The following is a 9,858-nucleotide window of genomic DNA, read 5'->3' on the forward strand; positions in this document are numbered from 1 at the left end:
AATAGATCATGAGAGACCGAAATGCTCCTGCAAATTTTTAGCGGATGACACCTATTTTCCTTTATGGCCTTGTTGATATGGAGACTGAGAGAATTCATAGCCAGTTATGAATAAGAGCGGGGATAAGGGACAACCTTAACGAAGTCCTCTGGAGGCAAGGAAAAAGGAAGATCCGCATAATTCACCTTCTCTACGCATGCCATGATCCATTTTGTCATGCTAGCTCTTAAGCCAACCTTTGCAAGTAAACACCTTATGAATCCCCAGTCGAGGCAATCGTACGCCTTGCAAAGGTCGATCTTGAGAATGATTGCATCCCTTTTTTTGGAATGAATAGCAAAAAGACCTTCCTGTGTACTTGCCACCGCGTCTAGAATGTTTCTCCCTTGTAAAAAACCGTGCTGATCTTTAGTTAAGAATTTAGACAGAGTTGCTTTAATTCTTTCTGCAATAATTTTGTAAGAAATATTACATAGAGAGATCGGTCGGAAGTCCATGAATGAATCCGCCTTTTCTTTCTTCGGAATGAGCGCTATATTAGTGGAGGCGGTCTTCTAGTTGATACTGCCCGAAATCCTGGAACCTTCTACCATTCTTAACAGATTAGCTTTGATGAGGTCGAAGAAGTGAATGAAGAACTCTATTGTCCAACTGTCCGGCCCTGGACATTTATCTCTTTTAAAAGATTTCATAGTTCTTAGCAATTCCTCCTCAGAGACTCGCTGGAAGATTTTATCATTTGTATCCTCATCAAACATCTGAGGAAACACTTCAATGCCCCATAGAATGTCCTGGACCCTGCATTCTTTAGATCTTTGGAACTGTTTTTCAAAAAAGTTTATTGCCTCATTTGGTATTTCTTGTTGAGAATATAGGAAACCACCTCTTCCATCACTTATCTTCCATATGGAATTCTTTTCACGCCTGGCATTTGCAAAATTTTGGAAAATTTTTGTGTTCTTATCCCCTTCTTTTAACCATATCGTCCTACTTTGCAACCTACAAAAAGATTCCTCTTGTTCTAAGATTTTTATTTTCTTCTTTTGTAACTCCTTTATGAGACACCTCATTTTGAAGGATAGATGATGAGTAGTCATAGCTTCCGAAGCACTGTCCAATGCCTTCTGAATTTTCCTAAGATCTTTTCTGTTGGATTACCTTTTCTCATATTTCCACTCTTCTACCACCTTACGCATATGAGCCATTTTGTCTCTGAATGTCATCAAAAGCGAAGATGGATTAGAGGATGCCATCTCATTCCATGTTTTTTTTATAAGGTCATTAAAAGCCGGATCCTCCAAGAATGATCTGTTGAATTTGCATGAATATCCTTTTCTGAAACCCTTTTCCTTCCAGCCTAATAAGATCGGTCTATGATCTGAAATGAAGACATTCTCAATTGATGAGAATGGCATGCCCATACTGTCAATCAAGCTAGCATGGAGAATAAACCTATCTAGTCTCTTTGCAATATAAGCTTTCTCGATTCTGCCATTTTCCCATGTTGGGAGCATTTGGGGAGGGAGAATGTCGACAAATTCGTCCTCAACAATTCATTTTTAATTATTTTAGCAAGAGGGTCCTTCTTCTTGTTGTTTCCCCAGATTTCGTCCATATTTAAAGTGACATTTAAATCCCCCTGCAATCAATAAATTTTCAACGTCAAGAATTTCAGAGTCAAAGAGATTCTCCGAGAATAGCAGTCTATTCTTGTAGGGAGCATATACATTCAAGATATTTATTGGAAACTTATGTCCTCTCATTTGCGCCGAGATCAGGATCCCTGCCAAACAACTATATGTTTTTGCCTTGATCCAGATTGGATCCCATAGGACCACTAACCCCCTCCGAAAGGCCCATAGCTTCCAGAGCAGAGATGTGCCAGGAAGGAAACATCTTCCTGAAGTAAGAGATTGCAACAGAAGAGGCATGCATAGTTTCCTGTACTAAAATAATTTTGGGGCTTGCTGAGTAAAAGAGGTTCTTTAAGGCCAAAAATTTTGGACCTGCCCCCAGACCACTTATGTTCATGGAAATAATGAAATTCATTTTGGAGACTTTCCGGCCATGCTTGCTCTAAGAGGCCTATCTTTTGTCATGTCAATGATGGGAACATCTATGAGAGATAAATTACGGACTCCTCTGCCCGCGCCATCTCCTCTCCCCCTGAAATGCCTGCTTCCCCCTTTTGTTTTTCTCCTCACCGTGATATTACTAGTGGACTTTGGACTAATTTGAGGGGGATTTTGGACTGCAGGTTTATGAATTGTGAGCGCCCTGTGCTGTAAAGATTTTTTTCTTAATAAGAAATCCAAGTCACTGCCTATTGAATTTGTGGGCGAGGATGTAGGAGAGTTAGCTGGGGTAGCAGTTATCAAAATCTCTTTCCCTCTTTCAAGTGAAGAACTGATTTTATTTGGCGATGGTGTTGAGGAGTAGATGGTTTGGATTTCCTTACTGAGATTTTTAAAGGGGTGCGGAGTTGGAAGAGGATTTGGAACCTCGTGATCCGAGGCCGGCTCCAGAGGGGGCATGGATGGAGATATGGGTGGAATAGGAACTTCGCGGTCCGAGGCAGGCTCCAGAGGGGGCATAGAGGGGGATATAGGCTCCACACGGATATGGGTATCAAGTAGCTATGGAGAATGCTGATGGTCTTTAGAAAAAAAAAATTGTTGTACTTCTGACCCTAAGGGAGACTGACTCTTTGAGGATGTGGATCGCACCGGATCCTGGCATGATGATTTTACTTTGAAGGGCTTTGCTGCAAAACGATGATAACCATGATGCTTTCGGTTATTAATAAGGCGTCTTGAACAGTTCTTTATTAAATTCCCAGTGTAGTGACATGCTAAGCAACTAAAGGGGATCCCCAAGAAGTCAAGCCTTTGCTAGATTTTTAATTCCCTCTAGTGAATGTCAATATGGTCCAGGCATCCTCCTCTAAAGGCTTTGTCTATCAAAATCCACGCTACTCGTTTGGCTTTCTCTCCTAAAACCCATGGATCCACGTAAACGCATCTTCCAATGGCGTTCCCGATTTCAGCTAAAGTTTCCTTTGACCATAACTCTAATGGCAGACTGGGAAGTTTGACCCAAATCAAATTGTTAGATGGAATATTCTTTAATGGATTGTAGCCCATATACCATCTATGCAATGCCAAAAAACTTCTTTTATAAACCCACTGCTGTTTCAAATGATTTCCAGGTCACTTGAACTAAGAAAATGAAAGCAGTACCATTCTTTCAGTAATCTAGTGACAATTGGAACATATCCAATTAACGGCTTCCATTGCTGCTCGAGCCAGCACCTCATCTTTGAGTCATCCAATTCCAGGAAATGCCACCTCCCGACCAGGGCATTAGCTTGGAGATTTTCTATGCGTTCTACCAGATGAATATTATCTATTTTAATAGCTATGGGAGGGGGGATAGTCTTTACATGTTTTTGGTTTTTCTGAGAAAAACCTTCCTACCAGGCCTTCTGAATGTGATCTTTTTCAGAGTGACTGATAGTGCGCAAAGGTTTTTCTTTTGATCAGACAAAGCCTTCCTCCTCATTCTGTGGGACTGAGGGGTGAATCAGCATTTCCTCCAAAGTGGACCGCCATTGACTTGACAACTTGGCATTTTTGTGGAAAGATTCTGCCTAGATAGCTGCTTGTATCATAGCCTCCAAGTTAGATGTGTCAGTCATTCTTAAAGCAGCCACCTAACTCTATGCTCATAGGGATCATAAAAATCCAGGAAAGATATGAGTCAGACACTACGGTCAAAAGAAATAGATGATTTCTGAAACAAGATGCCCTGAGAAGGAAGGTTTAAAATTCAATTTTCCTAACCGCAGAACTGTTAGGGGAAGCCTCGGGAAGGAGTTTACCCTTATTCCAAGAGGAAAGGTATTAATTATGAGACCATCTGTCCAGCTGCCTTTAAATGGGATGACTATATCATTAGCTAGACTTTGACAGACACACAGAAATTTGAAAAAATGACGGCTTTGCTTAATTCGGAAGTCTTGTTCCCATCCCAAAGGTAACTTAAATATTTAGGGAATTCCGTTAGTTCACTCTGCCCGAGGATTTCCTGGTCAGAGATAGAAATTAAGGCTTGTACTTTTGATTAAAATCCGGCTCCCAGGAGAGAAAACTAGCCCGAAAAAACCAGGAGGGTTCAGGAAGGTGGAAACGATGAGCCAAGAGTTCTAGAGATCAAGAGACTTCACCAGGCTAAAGCTTCATGACATTTCCTCAGGACAAACTATACAACAACAGAAAAACTGACAGACACACCACCAAGGGCCTAGCTTAAATCGGAAATCCGAGCATGGCTTGGAAATGAAAAAATATCTCTGAATCTTGAGAAATGATATCCATGACCAGCTTAAAAACGATTCCACAGACATGTGAAAAAACACAAGAATTCTATAGAAATCCTTGAAGATATAACGAAGACATCTATGCTTATATCAATATAACTTCCAGATCATTCCATCCTTTCTTCTTATATCAAAACTAGAAATAGCTTCGTGCTATCATAGAATTGCAATGTCTAATTAAAATTAAAATGTCTGAAAACTACTTGAACCTTTCCTTTTAACAGACATCCTTTTATCAAAAAAACACACATAAAATTTTAGGCCGAAAGATACTGACCTGGAGACGCAGGCAAGCTGAGGGCAGAGTGCAAGAGCGAAAAGCGAATTCGAGTCACGGTCAAAGAAGAAACGAAGCCCAGAGCATAGAAAGGAAGAACCAAAGTGGTCCTCTTCTGCAGAAGATAGAGCCCTCAACGCAGAACAATCGTAGAAATTCAGGGCGTGGAAAAGCTTACCAGTAAGCCAGCCAGTGCAATATGAAGCAAGATTATGAGCCGACAGGAGTCATGGTTAACGTTAGATGGAGGTCAAGTGTCATGAATAAGCTAGTGCAACGGGTCTTGGCTTGGAATCAGGGAAAAGCAAGTGTAGCTACAAGGAGCCAACATGCATTGGCTACTGTTACACCTGTGCCAAGCTTATAGGTCCTACCTCCCTCGCGTTCTCTGGTTTGGCGCCTTTCCCTACACTCCTCCACTCAGCGGCCGCGCTCCTTGCCTCTAGAAGATCCATTTCTTACCAAGCAAGGAGGAGGGAACTACTCCTCATGAAAGATCACAATAATGCTATGAATCGACTAACTATATATATATATATGAAAAGACTAACTATCAATTTATTTAAATTTTTACTTCAATTATACTTTGTCGTTGACTTTTTTATCACTTTAACATTGATATAAAAATATTTTTCATTTGTAATTAGTTCAAACCTCTTGTCATAATTATAACTTATGTTATTGGTAACTCTTACTTATAAATTGGTAAAAGAGTAATTAACATTTAGAGTAAGAGAGAAAGCAATAAAAATGATGTATGTTATATAAGCATATTATGATAACAAAATGAGCTAGTGTGATAGGGTGATATAGAAATAATGAAAAAATATATGATTTATGTTCTTAGCATTACATTAAATTCCATTCACTATACTATCTAATTTATGATCAATCCACACAATGATTTTGAGAAGCTTCTAAACTGTACAATTCAAAAAGGAAAATATAATTTGTATATAATTATCGAGGTTAGGTTTAGAAGGTATGGTTTTCAATACTCATCATCTTTATTTTTACATTAAATTTTAAATTCTGATCGCCTCTAGATAACTTATAAGTTCTTTTTTTATTAATAAGATATATTATAATGCCTTATAAGTTCAACATGATCATTAATTAATCATGTCATAAGTTCAACATGCTTATTAACTAATCACATTTCATTATAAATCAAAGCTATAGAGTGACTTGATAAAGTAATTGAGGTAATTTGAAGTAAAAATAATAAATTTAAAATCAACTTGTTATTTCTTTGTTTATCACAACATTGTTGCAATTTCGTTCCAAAGCACTTCATTGGACATTAAGAATAATCTACATTTTTAAGATAATAATAATTATACATTCCAACTTTTTCCTTTTTAAATTATTTATTTTTATTTTTATTTTTTTTAATTAAGTTGGTGGGATGTTAGTAGCATAATATGTTGTTTCAGTAGCACAATCTTGGAGAAAGGGTTTCGTTAGTAAGCCAACTTGTGTTCAAACCTCACCTGGCTGTTAAACATGTGCCCTGAGAAGAGACATCTGACTTATAAAAAAATGTTAAACTGGTGAGAAATGTCTAGAGAGACTAAACTTTTTAAATACACAAAAACTTCTCAACAATTTTTTTTCTAATTATCTTACCACCCATAAACTTTTTAAAATTAAATATTACACCTAATACTTATATGAAATATAAAATTATCTATATATAAATAAATAATATTATTTAATATATTATTTTTTATTTTTTTAATTAAACTATAATAGCAACATAATAATTTTTCGCCCACCCCAATGGAAATACTTAAATTTCACGTCTTCAAAACCTACTCTTTATAGGGCAGTTTAATAGTCTTCGAAACCTACTTTTTATATGTTCGAATTCACATGCATGTTGCCCATCTCCTTTTAATAAGCCAAAGCAAAAAGTCTAGTTCGCATTTCTCTTTTGACCTCTTTGGAACCTTAGGAGAGTTACACTATCCATTTTCTCTTGAACTACAAATTAGATGCATCAATAAACATTTAGGGTCATTAAATATGTGGATGCAGTCCTAGTTACTCTTAAAAATATATTATAATTAATGAGTAATAAAAATTCTCTAACTTAAAATGCTAATCACTTTATAAAATAGTGTATAATTAATGAGTAATAAAAATTCTCTAACTTAAAACGCTGATCACTATATAAAATAGGGTATACATTGTTGTAGGTAGTTTATACATTGTTGTAGGTAGTTTATTTTATTACATAAGTTTAATTGTCGCATGGGTGGTGTGTATATGTTTTTAAATCTGAAATAATAATTAGAGTTAGTTAGGTATAATAATTAGTAATTTTTTCTATTATTATGTGTTATACTGAGTTTTTTTCAAAATTTGATAAAAGATTATTGTAATAGTAGAGTAGTTAAATTTACATGTAATTTAGTTTTTTTTGTTTGATGTTGTTTTTGTCTTTGCTTTATGTGTTAGAGTGATGTTTTCTAGGAATTCTATAAAAGATTATTATTATTGTAGAGGGGTTAAATTTACCTGTAATCTAACTCTTCTACATTCTGACTTTTTTATGAACATATTTGCTAATCATCTTATATAGATTTGTTGAATTTACAAATTTGAATTGTGTAATCTACTTAATTTGAGTGCTTCAATTTTTTTTCAAAAATATTAAATCTAATTAAGTATTCAAAATTACATTCCAAACCATTCAAAATCACATCTTTAAAAAAAGTTTTTTATCATATTCCAAAAAATAAAATATATAAAACAATTAAATTGCACCTTAAATTTACACAACATAATTGTTTGGAGACTTTTCATAAACAATAATTTTTTACACATTTAAAAATATATTTTAAATAATAAAAAAAAAAAAATTGATTAATAATTATACTTTATTATCTTCCAATTAAAGGAAAAAAATTATATATTCGAATTATAAAACATTTTTATAATATTTTCCATTACATTTTGTTTAAAATCCTAAAAAAAAATTAAAATAGTAAATCTAAATTTTATAATCTAGAACTTCTAAATGCCAGTTTTTTTTTATTAAAAACACTAAATCCATTTAGTCACTCCAAAACAGAAACAACTTTAACGTCACCCACGGTGGTTATTTCTGGCAATCAGCGCCCACGTGCCGACAATATTGATTTATTCAAATTTTCATACAAGAAATTTAGCCTTTTGGGAGTTTCCTTCATGGCGAGGGGCAACTTTGACCAGAGAAACGTGCTAAGGATTTCCTGTATAATTTGAGACCATTTCACCGTGTTCCACCTCATAGTCGGTTGTATTACATATATAATAATGCACTGTGGTAATCGCGTACCCACGAGTTTGACGGTGCGAGTTTCCTATATCTGATTTGAGTTGAAGCTTTGAACGCCGTATAAATGCTTGGCAGACACCGCAATTGGAACCACAAGCACTGACAGGCTCCGAACGAGACACTCAATTGAATTTATACAGCAGCCTCCGCAGATTGTAAAAATGGCTTGCGTTGTAGCAGGGAATTCTCCCTCGGTCTACGGGTCCTGCAGATCCCCCTTTTTGGCCGACAAGTGCCCTAAGCCTCTGCACAAGTGGCAACGCCCGCCGATGCTAGATGTTCCGCTCCAGTTCCCGGGCCTCAATGCGCCGAGCGTCGCCATGGAGCAGCCGATGGAGGTTAATATGGAGGGTTTTCATTATGCGGTTTCGTGCAAAAAGGGTAAGCGAGAATTCATGGAAGATACCCACAAGGCCATTGACAATGTTCTTGGCAATTCCAAACAGGCCTTCTTTGGCGTCTTTGATGGTCATAGCGGTGGGAAAGCTGCAGCGTTCGCTGCCGAAAATATTGGGCAGAATATTCTGGACGCAATGCTCAAAATGGAAAACGAAACAGGGGACATTCTTGAACAGGCTGTTAGAGATGGGTACTTAACAACAGATGCCGAATTTTTGAAGCAGGAGGTTGGTAGCGGTACAGCTTGTGTAACTGCTCTCATTGTAAATGGTAACTTAGTGGTTTCCAATGCTGGGGATTGCGGAGCAGTTATTAGCAGAGACGGTGCTTCAGAAGCCCTTACATGCGATCATCGAGCTGGAAGGGAGGACGAGCGGCAACGGATAGAGAATTGGAATGGAATTGTGGACTTCCGCCACGGAGTTTGGCGAGTTCAGGGATCCCTGGCAGTATCTAGGGCAATAGGCGATTCACACATGAAAGAATGGATAACAGCTGAACCAGACACAAGAAAGATTGAAATAACATCTGATTGCGAGTTTTTAATTCTGGCATCAGATGGGTTGTGGGATAAAGTTAGTAATCAAGAAGCAATGGATATCGCCAGGCCTTTCTGTGTTCAGAAGCAACCTAATTTGACACCATTAGGAGGCGGCCCCATCGCTGCCTGTAAAAAGCTTGTAGAGTTAGCGGTAACCAGAAAATCCAGAGATGATGTGAGTGTGATGATAGTACAACTACCACATTTTTGCATAAAAAAGAATTTCAGCTGAAGTGAAGTGAAGTGAAGTGGGACTACCTATTGTCAAAGGATTCTTGAGTAACAACCATTGAACCCAACCTGGTTGTTGCCCTTTAAAAGGACCACGCATTATATTGTTGATGATCATGCAGTGGGAACGGGGCTCGAGTCTTTCGTCATTTTCTGTAAAAAAATGATACACCGACATTCGCTTCTGTACAGGACTACAGATCATTCAATAATTTTTAAAATATCTTCTGTGTAATCCAATATTTACATAAATGTTGGGTAAGGAAGTTAGTGGTTATAATGGAAAAAGTATATGATAAACAAACTCAACTGATGACTTGCTTATATAAAGTTAATTAATATAAATGAAATTGATGGAATAATACGTTATTGATATAATGAAATTGATGGCCCAACATTTTATTGATGGAGTAATAAAGACATAGCATACACTCAATGACTACTCTTATTCCTATGCCTATAATTGCATGTGTATATAAACTTAAAATTAACTATTAACTTGACTACTGCGCTATAAGTTCTTTTTTTACATGTGTATATAAACTTAAAATTAACTATTAACTTGACTACTGCGCTATAAGTTCTTTTTTTAATACGATTTAGATAAATTCTACTCTTTACCATTCGTTAAAATATGTGCGCATTGTCATTTTGGAAAACTATAAATTGCTGTTATAATAAATATAAAATATCAATTAATAAAATGC

The 9,858-nt window shown here is 36.5% G+C and overlaps 1 pseudogene; it reads left to right on the top strand.

Moving 5' to 3' along the window:
- The first annotated feature begins 8,089 nt into the window (after positions 1–8,089).
- LOC149211703 (putative protein phosphatase 2C 53 pseudogene) lies at positions 8,090–9,152 on the top strand (annotated as a pseudogene).
- Positions 9,153–9,858: the final 706 nt, after the last annotated feature.

Source organism: Pinus tabuliformis, chromosome 1_1 (assembly GCF_031772625.1).
Source record: "Pinus tabuliformis cultivar Carrire ecotype Pingquan chromosome 1_1, CPIR1, whole genome shotgun sequence".
Classification (NCBI taxonomy): domain Eukaryota; kingdom Viridiplantae; phylum Streptophyta; class Pinopsida; order Pinales; family Pinaceae; genus Pinus; species Pinus tabuliformis.